General features: G+C 39.3%; 1 protein-coding gene across 1 annotated transcript in view; it reads right to left on the reverse strand.

Annotated features, from left to right (window-relative positions):
- Positions 1-5,933: 5,933 nt before the first annotated feature.
- Positions 5,934-19,205, reverse strand: part of LOC148359804 (uncharacterized) — a 102,702-nt gene continuing 89,430 nt past the window's right edge. The window contains exon 17 of the transcript XR_015851254.1: positions 5,934-7,315. The gene's annotated coding sequence lies outside the window, so the exon portion shown is untranslated. The remainder of the gene's footprint in view (positions 7,316-19,205) is intronic.

Raw genomic sequence — 19,205 nt, forward strand, 5'->3', positions numbered from 1 at the left:
ATCACGCTCGCAAAGTAAAGTTTACGTGCGTAACTCTGTTTCCTTCTTTACCGGACTGCTCGATTGCGTTTAGCTTGAAAGTTGCGCCATGTGCCTTTCTCTTTGCAATTTGCATGATGAGGATATGTCTACGCTAATTTAATTTGTGCACAAGCTAAGAAGTTGGAGTTTAAATCTTACCTTTTGTACTCGAGCGCCGCTGGCGGCCGTTAGAAAAATTACATAAATAAGCCGCATCACTGAATAAGCCGCAGGGTTGAAAGTTTGGGAAAAAAGTAGCGGCTTATAGTCCGGAATTTATGGTATCTACCTACTTCCATGCCCACCTAATCACACAAACCAAACCACCCAACCAACCGCCCAAACATACTGACCTATCTACCTAGGGCCTGCCTACCAACATTCCTACCTACTGAAGGCTTTTACACATTTGACTATAAAGGATTTTGTACGATCAAATATAAATTACCTTTAAATCCAAAAGATATTCACTGGCTGAGCTGTGGGGTGAGGTCAATGCAACCTAGTGAAGAATGATGTTTACAGGAACAGCGGGGAACTGGGACAAAGAGCTGATAAGATAATCAGCACTTCTCGACGCAGATGGCCCTGGTGACGTAGAAACACTCGGGGATGTTTTGACCATTTCAGACATCGAGGCGAGGGGGCTTTCCTGGCACGCCCATGGGAGGAGCCAGCACACCAGCTTGCAGGGGGGAAATTGTGGGCCAGGAGAAGGTAGCGAGAAGATCAAGAGAGGAGTCTTGACAGACACTCGAGCGACACTAATTCGGCTAATTCTGCCATATATTCGATGGAGTTCACTCAGTTAAATTGTCTAAGAAATTTAATCTGCCCCTGTGTGGAAATGTCCATATTCCCCCATCAAGAAACGCGCACGCATTGTTAGGTGAATTCAGGTTGTGTTTGGTTAATGGAGTAAGATAACTAATTAGAACAATTTGGTAAACGGTACATTTTTAATATTTATTTCCTAACACTACCTACTGAAGGTGAAAGGACATTCCCATGTTTTTTTCCGGGACCAGACCGAGTATTTGGACTTTGAAGAAGTGCAGTTGAGGACATTTAATACAAAGTTTCAAAATAAAGGTAAAAATCAGAGTCCACACTGGATCAATGGATGGAGACGCGTTCTCCCACCAAGGGCAAGCAAGAATGTCTCTGGCCCTCTCGTATAGTTAGGAATATTTGCAAAAAATAGAACATAAATGCAGCACAAATAGACACCCAGAACTCACACTAGGTAGAGTCATGTTTTTTGTATAGCCCTTAATCACAAGGAGTCTCAAAGGGCTGCCCACACCACAGGCTATTATTATACCATCCCCTGATCTAAAATCTACATGAGGATAAGGAAAAACTCAAAAACCTCAACATGAGGAAAATGAAGAGAGAAGGAACCGCACATGATTATTCCCCTTCCAGGATACAAGTGTCCAGAGAACCTTTTTCTAGATGTTATTTGTGTCCCCGTGTAGCTTCTTGCAAACACCTAACGGTTTTTGGTAGGTTTGCAGTGGTTTTATGCTCTCTTCGTATATTATTGCTTGCACAGTGCTCCCAGAGATGTGTGAATGTTGCGGAATTGTCCAGTATCCCCTTCCAGCTTTGAACTTTTCCGCATCTTTATCCGCAACCTGGCAGGTGTGTCACGGACAAGAAACAGACACAGGACCCAATAGCGCTCGTTTTCTCAGTTTTTATTAATAAAGAGGGAGAGTAGGTCTTGCTTCCGCGATCCGATGGTCGACGGACATGGGTAGCAGGAGACGCGAAAGTGGCACTTCCGTGTCAAGCGAGGATGGTAGAAGACAGGTAGGAAATACAAGTCGTTAGCCGGGACGATGAGATAAGGAAGGTGTCAAGTTCGGAAACGAGGTCGGCAACGGGTGTCAGGCAGGTAGCGGGGCAAAACAGATCGGATAACGGGAAGGCACAACGGGGCAGAGTCAGGTCCGGAAACAGGTTGGCAACTAGGATCAGGCAGAGAAAACAGGGCAGGAACAGAGTCTGAACGTGAGAGCTTGCCGAGCTGGGAGCAACGGTTCGCATAACGATCTGACAGGGATCTCTTGACAGCCGGGGGTTTAAAAGGAGTTCATCAGCCAATCAGCTCTGAGGGATGTTGGCGCCAATGGAGCAGTCACAGATGCTCTGAATCGGCAATCATGTCCAAGGTGTATATTTTGGTTTTCATAATGCGGTCTGTTTCCCATGTTCCATTTTCACTGCCATCTGAGCCCATCACAGATCAGGTGCATGTAAACCGAGACTTAATGACACATAAATGCGCTCTTGTTTGTGCTTGTCGGTCATTTAGGTTGACATGTCATTCAGACTAACTTCTGAAGCTAGTTGCCTAAGTTGGGAGAACAGGGGGCCAATATTTTTGCAACACCTATTTTATTTCATTTTCCCCCATCCATCCATCCATCATCTGCATTATCCTCAGTAGGGCCCCGGGGTTCTAGGGCTCATCCCAGCTATCTTCGATGCAAACGACATGCCGGACAAACGAAAACGCGCACTACTGCTGCACTGTTTAGGCACAGAAGGGCAGAGAATTTTTCTTTCCCTTCCCGACACTTCTTACAAATTCGCCTGTGACATTCATGGTTTTGCCCGGAGATAGCTGGGATGGGCTCCAGCAACCCCGTGACCCTACTGAGGATAAGCTGTGCAGATAATGGATGGATGGATGGAAAACGGGTCTGGGCTTAAATAGTTGAGAAGAGTGTGAAGGAAATACTATATATGGGTGTGACGTGTACTCCTAATTTTTGATTAGAAATTCAAATTTTGCCTGACATGTTCTCAAATCATTTATTGAAAACTATGAACACAATTCCAACATAAAATAAACAATATTTTTATTTCATGTACTTCAAAGTCAAAGGTGGTGGGTACGGCCTAAGAGTAGCATAGGCAACAAACAATGGCAACAAAAAAAAACAAACAACTTATATCAGATCTTAATACTAATTAACTATTGTATTCCATTTTTGATGTTGATTAAACATATTTGATTTATTTAGGCGTGAGAAAACATTGTGAGCACTCAATTCTACTAACCGGGCCGCTTTTTTCCAATGACTAGACTTCTCTTGAATCTCCATTTTTTGAGGTGGGTAGATCATTCGTACTTGGTCGTTTTGTAAGTAGCTCGCATGCTGAAAGTGTGAGCACCCCTGCAATACACATTAAAGCTACATCTAGTACTCAAATCGCAAACACTGTCCCTTTAAGATTTTTTAACACAGTTGAAAGTGTAGCCTTAGTCATCAGAACATCCAGTCAAAAATATTTTCAATCGATTTATTCTTTCAATGTCACGTGATTTTCAAAAATACACAATTTTACAGTTCAGTGTGACAGAGCAAACTATTAGTTGGTACATTAAAAATAATCTACAATAAAAAATAATACAAACTTGTGGTGATGTCTGTGTGGTTTGGTGCTAGAAAGAACTGCACCAATGAGAACATGCGGTAACATGCTAATCTAAAAACCTTCCAGTCACTTTGCCTTTAAAGCTGGCAGCTGCAATATGCAACATAGTTGCTTTTTTTTGGAGCGCCCTCTACAGAAATGTTTAACATCATTTAAACCGGTGTCATCAACTGGTGTCAGGAACAAAAAGTGGGTCGTGGGCGTTTTCCCTGGCAGAATAAAAAAACTGAGGGTGAATTACACTTCTTAACAGTGGTCGGCAGTGATGTCCTGCTCAATTTCGTTTACCTGTCCAGTCAATCGGTCCTTTTGAGAGGGACCACATCTAATTTGATTGGTTTTATTTCCCTTTTTGGCGCCTGTAATAATGGGTCCCAAGAAAGTTAGTGATAAGGGGAAGGAAAAGTGGAACACCGTGACAACAACGATCGAGTCGAAGAAGGAAATGACTGCGAAATACGAAATTGGTGTAAGAGCGCTAGTAGAAAGTACAGTAAATTGTATGAAAATGTTGTATTTTTAGCTTTTTATCAGTATTTGAATCTTTATTAAAGACATAATTAAATAATTCTCTGTGTTTACACCTTACAGCCTTTTTAATATTTTGAATTTCTTTTATTATGTGGCTTTTTTCAGCAGTTTTTGGGGGTTGCTTTTATACGATGTAGGGCTTTTTTGCAAGTATGAAGGGTAAAATTGTTGATGAGGGGGGTGAGGGTCAAACAGAGTTGCTGGATACAACCGGAATGTTTGATGTTTGAAATGAGATTCTACTATCTGTAGTTAAACTGTACAATCTTTTCATGGGATACATTAGAGAAGTGGGATATTTTTTCATGATTTGGGTCGCAGCTTGTTATTCATGTAGAATGGTTAAGTTTTACAGTATTTGTTTTTTGTTACATTGCTCCATTCTGGTTTGACTCTCTTGTTCTGAAACAGTTGTAATAGAAATATTTGTATTACTTTTGTTATACTGAACTGTGGGTGTACATGTTTCCCTGTATTTTTTATGCGGCTATTTCTGATTTTTGAAAGCACTTTAGGCGGTCGGCTTCAATGGGACTATATACGGTAATTCGAAACTAGATAGTTCCTTTCAGAGTAACACACAACTTTGGGTGTCTGTAATCTAGGGGTATACGGAATTACCTATTACATGAATTTACTAGTAACTGGAACTAAATACTGGTTTTCAGTAACAAGGCTAACACTGGTCAGAAGTGACTGTAAAACAGTACAATAGTAAATAATAAAACTGCTACTTTTTATCTGGGGGGGGGGGGTCTGATTGGAAAAAAGAAAAAAAACCTAACTATATGTTTGTTTGGTAAACGAGTTAGCTAAATCCCCCTTTTTAATCTGTTACGCAGTCATGACATAATCAAAAGAAGCTCAACAACCTATCCCAGCTGACTTGCCTGCTGAGCTTTTACCGTTACTTGACTGATTTTTCCACACATGGTGGAAGAAACAAGAGTATTTTGCTACTTATTTATATTTGGAAAACATGATATTAATCTGGAATCAATTTTTTAATGAAAGCGACAAAAAACGTTATTTAAAAAAGTGTTTTCTTTAAAGGTCAATGACATCCACAGCGGCAAAATTGAAAATAAACCGTGAGACAGGAAGGAAACAAACATTTGAAAATCTGGACGTGTTTAAACGAACAGAACGTCGAAAATGGGGGGCTTTATGAACGCAGAACAGAATTACAGAATTACAATACTCAGTTGGCCGTTAAGACGACTGAATGACTCAGATGTCAAATAACATTTTCAATCGTTCACTGCTTAAGATGCCATTTTAACAATACTTCTAAAAAATTGTATTGAAACAGGGAGTCAAATAATGATCTTTCAAAGTAAAAATGTTCAGCTGACAGATAATTTTTCAATATTTATTTTATAATTCTATTTACTTTGCTGCTCGTTTACCAACTTTACTAAAAGTCATTCTTAAAATAAGAGAAAAAATATAAGAAATATTTAATGGAATTAATAAGAACAAAAATAGGTATTAGATAGTAAAAATTAGTTTAAAGGGACAGTATGTATTATTTGGCGCCTCTCAGTGGTTTAAAAAAACTTCATTCATAGAGAAAAAACAATATTGATTCAGAAAACAAGCTAAAATATATATACCATAATTTAATCGTGCATTTTGAAAAATACTGAGAAATTATTACACAACACGAGCCTCACCTAAAAGGAGCCGATAAGAGTGTCTGCCATCTTGTTGCGACAAACACCCCAAAACTTAAAAAAGGCTGGGGGAAAAAATGAAAAGTAAAATTAAGTGGTTTGGTCACTTTGAGTCGCTGTACTTTGTATTCTTCCTTGTGCTTTTTAGCACTTATTTCCTGCTTTGCGAAGCAATACAGCAACCTCTAGTTGTTAAAGAGTACACTGTCATGGACCGCCGTGTCACTATAGAAATTTAAGCCAATTTGACTGTGCCCTCGTGAAAATGCAGCCATTCATTTGTAGCTAATTTGCCCAGAATATTCTGTAATAAAAACTATGAAATATCTGCTCATCTCCACAGCTTTTGTTTTGCACGACCCGACGCCTACAACACATCCCGCCTAGGAAGGTATTCTTCTTTTTGCTCTAAAGCACTCTTTTTTTGTTACATGACATGATACAGTGCCTCTGGTGGTCAAAAAATACACGCTGTCACTTTAAAGGAATAAATTAAAACAACCCCGCCCCCAAGAAGAGGGAATAGCGAAAATGACATCAATTAAAATGTTTAAAATGAGCATAATGATCCGCCAAATCAGATGATAACTATGTTTTAAGATTATTTTTCACATTATGAGCAAGCAGTAAATAAGTTAAAGGGAAAGTGTGTAACATTTGACCACTAGAAGTCACTGTATTGTGTCATGTAACTGAAAAACGAGTGCTAAAAAGCACATGGGAGAACACAATTTACTGAAATTCAAAGTGACCATTTTTTTGCCCAGCTGTTTGTGAAGAAAAGAGAAAAATAAGAAAAAGTCGAGAAAAAGAAAAAGTAAAAAAGAAGATAATTAAAAAGGAGAAAACACAGAAGGAAAAGCCTAATGTATGTAAAATTAAGGCAAATTTCTCAACTTCCAAGTAGTTAAACAAAATGCAGTTTTATAAGATGGTTGATGTATTTTGCTTATTAAAGTATTTAAAACAATACTGTCTTTTTTAATGAATGGTTGTTTTTTCCCCCTAGGCAGCACAAAATAACACAAACTGTCCCTTTAACTATGCTAGAATTTGTCTTCACAGTGTTAGCTGGCAGTAAATGATTTCATAACAATCCCTCCTCAATATTTTTGGAAACGCACGACTGGTCAGTGCCTTAACCCGGATTTCAAGCATTCTAGCGCACGTTATAGCTTGTAACCTGAGCCTGCATGACGGTACAAAAATATAAAAACCAAAAGATTATAAATACCAAAAAAAGCTATGGCATGTTCCAATGTAATATTCAAGTAATCTTCAAGTCCCTGATACTCGAGTGGTTCACGTAAACATTATTAACACAAACAGAACCAGCAGTTCAACACAAGGCAGCAGCAGCATTTGGATATGTACACCGCATCGGTACTAGGTCCAATTCCCTTGTTCCGGTCCAGAGTCTTGAAAACCTGCTTCAGGAGATTTTTGAAGACTGGTGGGGGTGGGAACTAAAGCAGGCCAGTGCAGGATTTTTTTTTTTTAAACATTTTTACGATGTGGACGTCACCTGCGGTGCAGCAAACAAGGAATTGTTCCGACCCTAGGGGGCCGATGCAGGAATTCCCGGAGGGTCCCCCCTTCGGCCTTGGCATGTTGAGTCAATGTTGGCTGGCCCACTGCAAAATAAAATAAAAATAAATAACTTGTTTCTTGAACAAGAAATACTATCCTTGAAGGTAATTACAAATTCTTAAAAATGCAAAATGTGAGGAAATAGTACCGTATTTTTGGACTATAAGGCGCACTTGATTATAAGGCGCACCTTTAAAATATTCATCTGTGAGCTATTTATTTCATTTTTTAAGCCTATCTGTGACTATTAGGTGTATAAAATTAAAACTACATAAAAAAAAAAAATCTGAAAACTTAAAAAAAAAAACATAGTTCAAAAATTGGAAATCGAATTTTACAGCAAAATTAACTTGATTTGTCCATAAGTGGTTAATTTATGAAGAATTTATTTGTATTGTTATGTATTACTGATTTTATTTACTGTATTTCCAGTCTACAAGGCGCATCAGATAATAAGGCGTGCTTTCTAATTTTTGGCAAAGTTGTTTTTTTAGGTGCGCCTTATAGTCCAGAAAATACGGTATATGGTTTTGGGATTGAATCTGTAGACATTTCATCTGTATGTTCCGATTAATTTCCGAGGTTACGCATTTTGAAGACAGCATCTCTTTGTCATCTTTACGCCATCGGAGCACCCCAGCAAGCCGGTCGCCATATTATTTTACATGTTAACAAGTCCAAGAAGGAACCAGTGTTTTAAGCAATGTTTTGGTAGTTTTTGTGGCTGAGGTGGATGCAGAATGGTACAACCAAGGTTGGGTAGTTATGGATGGAATACATGTTACGGCGTTACGTAATCAAGATAAAGAAAAAAAGACGGAATCAAATCACAGGTACATTTAGTTAAAATAAGGATTACGTTGCAAGAAAACAATTATTTTTTTTTAAACTATATTTCGTATACACAATGCGCCGATTGTGTCATAACTTCAAACACTGACATGGGAGAGACAGAAAGAATTTAGGTGAGCACACAAACAGGAGCTACTTTCGCTGGCTGTATCTGTAGTCAAGACATAAGCGAGCTAAACGGCTGCTTCGGGCCCCACAACCACTAGGGGGCCCCCCAGGTTTTGTTAACTTTTTTTGGTGCCAACATAGTCACTTTGTGTGTCCACTCAAAAATACTTCTACAGAAATACAACAAAAATACTGCACATTAACTACAAAACTAAATATCAAATATATTGCTTAAAACAGGGACCTCATGTTATTTTGCTTTAATTCTGAAAATTAAAAAAAAAGGATAGAATTACTACAAAAATACTACTACAATAATACTATATTACAAAATACTACTACTGATTTACTCCAAAAATAATACAAAAAGAAAAATACAGTAATATTACAAAAATACGAAAGAAATGAGAAAAATACTACTATGGAAATACTTCAAACATTCTACAAAAATAATACTAAAATACTGCTTTGGAAATACAGTGGGACCTCGCTACTTCGCGGTTCCACGTTCGCGCGTTCAGAGCTTCGCGGGTCTGAAAAAAAAAAAAAATAATAGAATGAAATAATAAAAAAAAAATATATATTTTTTTTAAGCATTTTTGAAGGGGCGTCACTACTTCGCAGATTTTCACTTTTCGCGGGTGGTTTTGGGCCCCATTAACCAGGTCTAAAAAATAATAATTAAATAAAATAATTTTATTTTTTTAAAGTTTTTTTTTTTAAGCATTTTTGAAGGGGCGTCGCTACTTCGCGGATTTTCACTTTTCGGGGGTAGTTTTGGTCCCCATTAACCGCAATAACCGAGGGATTACTGTACATCAATAATACTTCTATTGAAATACTAAAAATATATATAATGGAAAAAACTACTAGAGAAATATTATTACAAAAATACTACTACAAGAGGTTTACAACAAAAATACTGCAATTACACCTATAGCGATAATACAAATATTCTATGGAAATGTAAAAAAAAAAAACTACAAAAATAAAACTACAGTAACACTGTACTACAAAAAATACTACAGAAATACAAAAGATATACAACAAACATTCTTATACGGAAATACTACAAAATACAACAGAAATGGGACAAAATTACTAAAAAAAAAATCTACAGAAATACAAAAAAATACGCCTACGGAAATACTACAGAAACAGTACAAAAATAAAACTATAGTAACACTACAAAAAACTACAGAACTTCAATAAAAAGGCGACTTCAGAAATACTAGAAAAAAAAACTAAAAAAGAAAAAAACCTACAGTAATACTTCAAAACGAACGACAACTTCAGTAAGTGCTTAAAACAGGGAACTAATATACTATTTTGCTGTAATTGTTGTCTTTTTAAAACCAATTTGATGAAACTAATCTATTTAAAAAGAAGTATAACATGCCACATGGCGGCCCCCAACTCCAAATAGTTGCCCACCCCTGGAGTATAGCATGGAATGAATTCCAGAAGGTATTCAAATTAACAAGTAAGAGGGGGCCGCAAATCTAATTTTGCTTAGGGCCCCATGAAGGCTTTGGTCGGTCCTGTCTGTAATGCACAGATTGCACCTCACCACCACAATTTTACCTGTGTTGCAGGTAAAATCACTTTTCTTTTTGTCAGTTTTTTATTTCTCCTTCAACGTAGCACTCTAGTTGAATTGGCGCAAGCTACTAACGTGCATGGGCAGCAAAGTTACTTGCTAGTGATGCGTTCAGGGACATTTAGTAAATATAATGTGCATCTTCCTTTGGCTCCATGTCATATTAGGATGTGATTTTAAGGTTCCGTTGGTATTATACAACATTGTGTATGGACTTGCCCCCTTATATCTTTCAGATATATTTTTCCCCAGATGTTCCTGCTCAGAGCCTTCGCTCGAAAAATGCTGGTCTGCTAGTGCCCCATGAGCTAAGAAGAAATCCGCAGTTCAAGAGCGTTCTCCATCCTCCCCCCTCAGATTTGATCTGCAACCTTAGAGGAACTGTTTAAATCAAAGCTTAAAACACACTTCTATTCTATAGTTCATAAACGAACTATGTTTCAAGTTGTGTATGTGTATTGCAACATCCATTGCAGCTTGGTCATCCTGGAAGGGGGATAACCTCATGTGCGGTCCGTTTTCAAGTTTTCTTCAATCTCCTCATGTTGAGGAGTTTTGCCTGGCCCTCATGAAGATTTTAGATCAGGAGATGGTGTAGTTTGGAATAGTCTGTGATCTGTGCAGCCCTTTGAGACTTATTGTGATTAAGGGCTATGCAAATAGACATGACTTGACTATTTTGCAGTTAATTGTTGCTCAAAATACATCCTGTGACCACTGTATTGTTGTGATTTGAGAATGATTAACTTAGCCTAGTAAATCTAAATAATTTCAAGAGGTTTGGCATCCCCTATTCAAACAGGTAAAAAAGTTTTTGGGAAATTTAGAAACTGAACAATTGGTGTATTTAAAAACACATTATATTATATTATATTTACCTTCATATTAGATAACAGTTCCCTTTAGTGGTCAAACATTACACACTGGGGCTTGAAGTGGCCAAAATAATAAAATAAATTTTGTTTTCTTTTTTATTTAAATATTACAAAGGGTTTGACACAGCTAATCGGTAAGTATCAAGCATTGTTAATTATTTCAATACGATAAATTACCATTAGATGGCAAGAGTGGCTCTGATCAGAGCTTTGTCCACACATCGAGGAAGCCCCCTCTTCTTAGTGTTACTTCCTATAACTGCCGATTGAAGTGTATGAGCAGCCCAATATTGATAAGTACAGACAGTTAACGCGTCAACAGAGCTTTTTCTTTCTAAAAAAAAAAAAAAAGATGATTTTCTCACCGTCGGGACGGAGAGGGATGATGTTCCGTGCACGTCTGCAGGAAAATGATCGCCATGGTGACCAAAATCATGTGATCACATCACTGGAAACATCGGTGCTAAAAGTTTTTGCAAAGTTCATGCATAAATTAAGTGTTCTCGCAATAAAGTTTATTTTGCAAGCACAGTGCCCATATCTTTATGAAAAGCATTGTTTAGATATCGGAGGTATGACTGATCCCCCCCCAAAAATATTGAAGTAAATGTTCTACTTGAAATGCACCCTTTCACCCAAAAACTTTTTTTTTTTTGTAAACGAGTATTTTCAAGAAACTTCCCAATGTTCAATCATTGTTTACTAAACAATGGCTAGAAAAAGCTAGAAAAAGCTAGAAACATACTTTTTTCTAATGAAATATAAGAGTACAAGCTTTCTTATTATATGTCCTATGCAGAAGTAAAACAGCCAAAATTGGCTGGCCACCCGCACTTCCCATCAATGAGAAACATCTGGCATTGAATGAGTTGAGCAATAATAAACCTTACAATCACAACATGGCACCTGTTTGCAGCAAGACAGACTATGTATAATACAACGAGAATATAAGCAACCTACGATAATGTTGTCATCCGCTACAAGTGACCGTGACGATCTGGATTACAGCTGAAAAGTGCAAGACGAGAAAATTTTTCTGTACAAAGTTACAATTTAAAACGGTCAAAAAAACGTCTAAAATACGGGGAAAACATATAACATAATCAGGGTTGGGTAGGGTTACTTTAACTAGATTACTTTCAATTACTTTTGGATTAGTCCAATACCAAATATGCTAATAAAAGACAAAAAAAACTAAATATGAATAAAATGATGACTCACAACACGTGGTAAGCTTTATCTCCTGGCTTTGATCTCTTTGATCTCCGGCAAAACTAACATAAAATGCGACAGAAACAAAATGAAAATAAATCCAAACAGCTTGCCAACATCATTTTTGCCGTTCCATGTATTCCGTTACTCCCCAAGCCTGCGCAAAATTTAGTAATTTTATTCATATTTTGTTTCTTTTGTCTTTTATTAGCATATTTGGTATTGGAGTAATCCAAAAGTAATTGAAAGTAATACAGTTAAAGTAACCCTACCCAACCCTGAACATAATAGTAAAACTCGGTTAATCCAGATTCGGTTTATTGGGATCTTTGTGAAATCTGGATAAAATGTTGAGTCTGGATGTATTTCTTAAGAAAAATCTATGCATATTCCTCATTTCATTATCAAGGGTCTTCAAGTATTCCTGATGAAAATCTTAGTCATTTCGATCCATTCCTATGCATTTTGCCATGTCTATTCCAGAGTTGTATTCTATATAGACATGCCGTCTTTGACGTCTTTGAGGCTGGATGACGCAACTTTCCCGGAAAGTGTATGCCATCCTTTTGTCCAAAGACAAACACGTTTCTCTATGCTTTCGTCTTCGTGGGACGTCTTTCCGGTTACTGACTGACTCTATCTCATTGTGCTTCGATTAAAGTTGTGATCGATCCGTGCAAAACTACATTGAAGGAAACTACGCTGTCACATCATCAGTGAAGAAGAGGAGTTGAGAGAACCAAACATTAGAAGAAAAGTTAAAGATCATACAATAATGGAACGATCACACTGGCATGAAGAAGAAAGATATAACGGCTTATTTTCACATGAAACATTGTCGGATATGGTGAAAAACGCGGTATGTATGTGTCATTAATATTCTCTAGTGAGTTTACATAATTCACCCACGGAACAGTCGTTGAGTAGAGAGTTCCAGTGGGACAGGTTAGGAAGTTGCGCTGTCCCTTTTTCCTGTTTAAGAGACTGCAACATGCTATTGTTGTAGTGCCCTGTTTTGAAGAGCTATGTACATACCTGTCAGCCTGTACGTTTTTGCCGTACAAAGTACGCTTATTAGCATTTTAAGACGTGTTTGACTTAAGAGAAATTCTGGACGGAAAAACACAAATTTGTCAATTACATACCTGTCAACCTGTACATTTTTGTCGTACAAAGTTTATCATGCATTTTAAGACGTGTATGACGTACAAGAAAATCTGTAAGGAAAAACGCAAATTTATCAATTATGGATACCCTCCGGTACACACCGACTATGACGAAACGGCAAATCAATCAAGTCAAACGAGTTTGCCGCGGTAGCCTCTATCTCGGTATCGTTTGTTTTCGTTGCAAACGAAGCAGGTGGTTTGATGCTACTGTGCCCATGCATCTGTCGCCTCGGATTTCATGTGTTAGTTATGTAGTGAAAGGAAGTCCGTCTCTTTTTGGGGAACCGGCTTTTCCGGCTCGAATCATTAAAGAGAGCCGGCTCTCAAACGGCTCACTTGCTCTACAAATTATTATGTTGTATAAAGAAGTTAAAAAAAGAGGAAGTATAAAAGGAAAAAAGAAAAAAAAGACAGGTTTGTGGCTATAACATGTTAAACGACATAAAGAAACACGTTTGGGAAAAAAATGGGGTAAGATTATTTCGTAAGGGAAAATACGAGTTTGTAAGGGCATGGAGCCCTGGAGCTTGACAGGTATGTATGTATATAAAGCTCTTCTTGTTTGCTCCAACATTTATTACTCCGCCTCAGACTTCCGTTCTTACACGAAACAATTCTCATTTATTCTGTGTGAATATAAATGCGTGAATTCATGTTCAATCAGAACCAGATGGGTTATTCATGTATTTTATACTAATCATCATTTTGAGGTCACGGGGTCTGGGATAACTGAACATCGGCTAATCAGATTCAGATTCAGATTCAGATCTACTTTATTGTCATTCTAGTACACGTGTATACAGAACGAAATGTCGATGCATCTGACCCCCACAGTTTCCTTGAATGTACAGATATAAATAATGTTGTATTGTATTTTGGCTACGTGTAGTATTTTACCATAGTGCCGATAGTGCAAGAAGAGTAGCTAACCAGATGTGCAATATGGGCAGTCAGGTTAACAAGTCAGGTACACAGTAACATTAACACTGTAACAATAACGCTGTAATTACAATAGTGCAGAGAGCAATGTGCAAGGAGTGGCAAGCTATAAAAAAAACTGCCAGTAGTGCAAAAGTCAGATTAGCAGCCGTTTAGATTTAAGTTAACTATATGTTAGATTGACCATTTAACAGTCTAATGGCCAGGGGGACTAGACTATTGCGGAGCCTGGTGGTCCTGCACCGCACACTGCAGTACCTCTTCCCAGAGGCTAGCAGAGTGAACAGTCCATGATGGGGGTGAGAGGGGTCCCCGGTAATGTTTTTAGCATGGGATAGGCAGTGCTTCTGGCCAATGTCCTGAATGGAGGGAAGTGTAGTCCCGATTATTTTCTCTGCTGTCCTCGTTACCCTCCTCACACTACCCCAGTCGGTAGCGCTGCAGCCTCCACACCACACAGAGATACAGCTGGTCAGGATACTCTCTATGGTGCCCCTGTAGAATGTAATGAGGGAGGGTGGGGGCAGGTGGGCTCTCCTCATCCTCCGCAGGAAGTACAGGCGCTGCTGTGCCCTCTTCACCAGTGATGCAGTGTTTACGGACCAGGTGAGTTTGTTTGTAATGTGCACCCCTAGGAACTTGATACTGCTGACAACCTCCACAGCCTTGTTGTTGATGCAAAGTGGGGCATGGTTGGGCTGGTTTTTCCTAAAGTCGACAATGATCTCTTTAGTTTTGTCGACATTCAGGACCAGGCTGTTGTCCCTGCACCAGCCCACCAACTGCTCCACCTCCTCTCTGTAGGCCAGGTCGTTGTCATCCCTGATGAGGCCCACCACTGTTGTGTCGTCAGCATACTTCACGATGTGGTTTGTGGCGGACCTAGGGACGCAGTCGTGTGTCATCAAGGTGAACAGCAAGGGGCTTAGGACGCAGCCTTGGGGGGAGCCCGTGCTGAGGTAGATGACATCTGAACTGTTCTGACCTATCCGCACTGATTGGGGTCTGTCACAGAGGAAGTCCAGCAGCCAGTTCCGCAGGGGGGTGTTGAAACCCAGGAGTCTCATCTTGTCTACCAGATGTTGTGGGATGATGGTGTTGAATGCTGAACTGAAGTCCAGGAACAGCATCCGCACATGGGTGTTCTTCTCCTCTAGATGTGTCAGGCTCAGGTGAAGCGCAGAGGAGATGGCATCCCTGGTGGAGCGGTTTGTCCTGTAGGCAAACTGAAAGGGGTCGAATGAGGAGGGGAGACTGGAGGTGATGTGCTCTTTAACCAGTCTCTCAAAGCACTTCATTATGATAGGAGTCAGTGCAACGGGCCGGTAATCGTTGAGTGATAAGATCTGGGGTTTCTTTGGCACTGGGATGATGTTGGCAAATTTGAAGCATGATGGTACTTTGGCTTGGTCTAGCGAGGTGTTGAAAATGTCTGTTAGTACACAAGCCAGCTGATCGGCACACTCCCTAAGTACCCGCCCCGGAATGTAATCCGGATACTCGGACAATCCAGGTAATTTTTCCAGTCCATTTTAATCCGGATTAACTGAGTTTTACTGTATATACAACCACTAAGTTTTTTTTTTGTTTGTTTTTTATTACTCTAGGTGCTTTGCTCGAGTTTTTAGGTAAAAATTTTGTTTTGTGTTAAAGTTGGTTCTGTGGTTTTTCATCATAAAGTGTCTCAACAATGAAAATGGATTGTTTAATGACCTTATTTAGCATTTACAGCCTCCACGAGGTCTGCTGGTGTGACAGCCTGAATGTAAACTGTCGTTAAAATCGTGTCCTATGTATACTGGACCAAACCTTTAGCGCATCAGTAATGTCTCGGCTTCGCATGAGCGACAATCAGCTCTGTGCACGTAACAATATTTTTAAAAAATGCACTAGTTCTAATTGTTCGCCGAAACGTACGTTCTTATGAGAAGAGCCATATATGGCTCACGAGCCATTGGTTTCCGACTCCTGCTATAGAGCAATTGTGGAAAGATCTGCAAATGATCACTATTAACCTTAAGGTATATTTTAAGGAAGAATGGGCAAATATTTCCATTTCAAGATGTGCAAAACATACCCAAAACAGACTTCTTTTTCTTCTTGTCATTTATTTATTCTTAATATGCATCACAAGCAGTGCAAGGCATCCTGATCATTGTCAAAAAAGTTCGGTAAATGAAAACATGTACAAATGGGGAAAAAAAATTGAGAACATGGGAAAGCTACATAGACCACAAAACGAAGTAATAGAAAACAAAAGACATATTCAGAAAAGAGTGAGAAGCATAGCTTATTACCTCTCACCCTTTAACAAAAACAAAACAAATATGAATATATGTACATATATACACCGAAATACATGCATAAAAACATATACAATCCTACATGTATATAAACTCATATAATCCTATATGTATACTTTCACATGGATAAATATATATATATATATATATATATATATATATATATATATATATATATATATATATGCATACATGTTCACATACACATATTTAAATATACACATGCTGTCATGAACCGGAACAGGATCAGGACCCAAATGCGTGACCTTTCGCACACAAGCTTTTATTTTACGGGAAATGGGGAGTCATGCAAGTTAGGCAGTGGTCTGGGGTGGAAAGACAGGAAGCCAGAGACCGGCGTGATCGACACCAATTGCCCGAGCAGATATCGGACAGATGGGGTCGATACCGGACAGGACGGGACAGACAGGATTGATATTGAAACAGGATATCGAAATTAAGCAGGACAAACTAGACGGGAACGAAAACTGGAAACTGATATTAAACAGGACAAAATAAACGGGAACAATACCGGACAAGAAATACCAACAGGAGACAGGACCGAGTCAGAACCCACGTCTTGCGGGGCAGAGGTTTGTTGCGTTTTAGGGACATTTTTGGACAGGCCAATTAACCTGACAAACATGTTTTTTGGAATGTGGGAGGGAACTGGAGTGACCGGTGAAAACCCATGCCCAGGCACAGGGAGAACATGCAAACTCTACACAGGAGGTTCGATCCCATGACCTCAGAACTGTACCGCACAAGCGCTAACCACTACACCGCCGTGCTGCCCCATTTATATATATATATATATATATATAGATATATATAGATATATATATATATATATATCCCAAATATTTCAAAATGTTGAATAAATTTGGTTCCTTTTCACGATCGTGTCTCCCATCTTGTTGAATCTTGGAAAATATTTTGCGTTTTTTATTTAGGACAAGCTTGAAATATGGCAATATGTCAACAATTTCTTGGTGGGCCAATTTTTTTGCAAGGCACTGTAATATATATGTTTTAACTTGACAAGAATGCTGATGCATAAGGCACAAGGGAAAACAATGACAAATGCCCTGTACCTTGTATTCACCTCCAGGGCCTTTAAGGTCCCTCGCTGTGAAAGAAAATTAGTTTTAACAATTAGCATATTACCGCAATTATCATATTAACCTTCATCCTTCTATTGTGAGAGTTTTGCGAACATAGGCTAATGTGTCTATTAATGCAAACAACCTTTGAACGTGTACAGAGGACGAGCCAAGATTTTGTTTTGCAAATTCAAACGTCCTATTTTTCGTAGGGACCGATCAGAAAGAAATATAAAGACTCAAGGTGTGTTACAAAATAGAATATAATTTACTTTTATTGTCATTCTTTGTAACCATGCACACAGAACGCAATGAGCCGATGTATATATATATATATATATATATATATATATATATATATAGATATCTCATTAGCTACACCGCTTATCCTCAGTAGGGTCGCGGGGGTGCTGGAGCCCATCCCAGCAATCATCGGGCAGTGGGCAGAGGACACCCTGAACTGGTTGCCAGCCAATCGCAGGACACACAGGGACAGACAACTCACTCGCTCATTCACACCTAGGGACAATTTAGACCGGCCAATTCACCTGAAATGCATGTTTTTGGAATGTGGGAGGAAACCGGAGTGCCCGGAGGAAACCCACACAAGCACGGGGAGAACATACAAACTCCGCACAGGAAGTCTGGAGCTGGACTTGAACCCACGCAAGTGGGTTCCCAAGACATGAACTGTGCCGCACATGCGCTAACCACTGCGCTGCCGTTGTTAGATGGGGCCAGTGTTTGCTTAGTGTAGCCAAAATGTTGAAAGAGCCAAAGTGGACCCAGGAATAAAACATGTTTTGAGTGGCAAAAAATTAAAAGCTTGATATAAACATCATCATCCGTTATCTGCACCACTTATCCTCAGTAGGGTGGCAGGGGTTCTGGAGCCCATCCCAGCTATCTTCGGGCGGTGGGCAGGGGACACCCTGAACTGGTTGCCAGCCAATTGCAGGGCACACAGAGACAGACAACTCACTCAACTGTGCCACACACACGCTAACCACTGCGCTGCTGTGCCGCTTATATAAACATCGTGAAGAAGACAAAACATACTGAATACATCTATATTCATTTGAAAACGTTAATATTCATGTAATTTTGTCCTCCTACAGAGATCATATAATTTCCTGTCAAGAAACGGGCCAGGAAGCAGGAAGTATGAACTCAAATGCGTAGACGATCTGTCACTTTAATTTAGGAAAGAAAAGTTGTCCAACACAAACGGACCAAAGACAAAACAAAACAGGCTTAAAGGCAATCAAAATTACAAACTAGGCATTTACTCAGAACAAACAGGCATGAACAGGTTTTCCTCAACGTTAAGCAATGGTCTGGCAACGGGCAGTCCCAAAAGGAGCGTTTAAGTACTCCACAAGCAATCAATTCAATGCGTCTCAGCCGGTGTCAAGGGGCGGGGCCAGCTGGGTGCCATGACGACCGTGCAGGACATGACAATTTCCTATTATCAAACATTTTTGAAAGTGTGCCAGGGAGCCACTAAGGAGTGTCAAAGTGCCGGGTTGCGGACCACTTCCATTTTCAGTTAGCTGTCCGGACCAGAACGGAAACAGGACCCAATTGCGTTACGTTTCTCATAAGTTTTATTGAAGGAGAGAGGAAGGGCTGCGCCCACTAACGCCGGAAATAAGTCGCTCTTGTACTCGGAAGTGGATTTTCAGTAGCGAGCGATGGCAGTGTCAGGGACGGAAAAACGGGTCAGTAGCCGGGACTGGGAGAGCACGGCGTGGTCGGGTCAGAAACGAGTCG

The sequence above is a fragment of the Urocampus carinirostris genome, chromosome 9 (assembly GCF_059441175.1).
Source record: "Urocampus carinirostris isolate Australia breed hairy pipefish chromosome 9, RoL_Ucar_1.0, whole genome shotgun sequence".
In the NCBI taxonomy this organism is placed as follows: Eukaryota; Metazoa; Chordata; class Actinopteri; order Syngnathiformes; family Syngnathidae; genus Urocampus; species Urocampus carinirostris.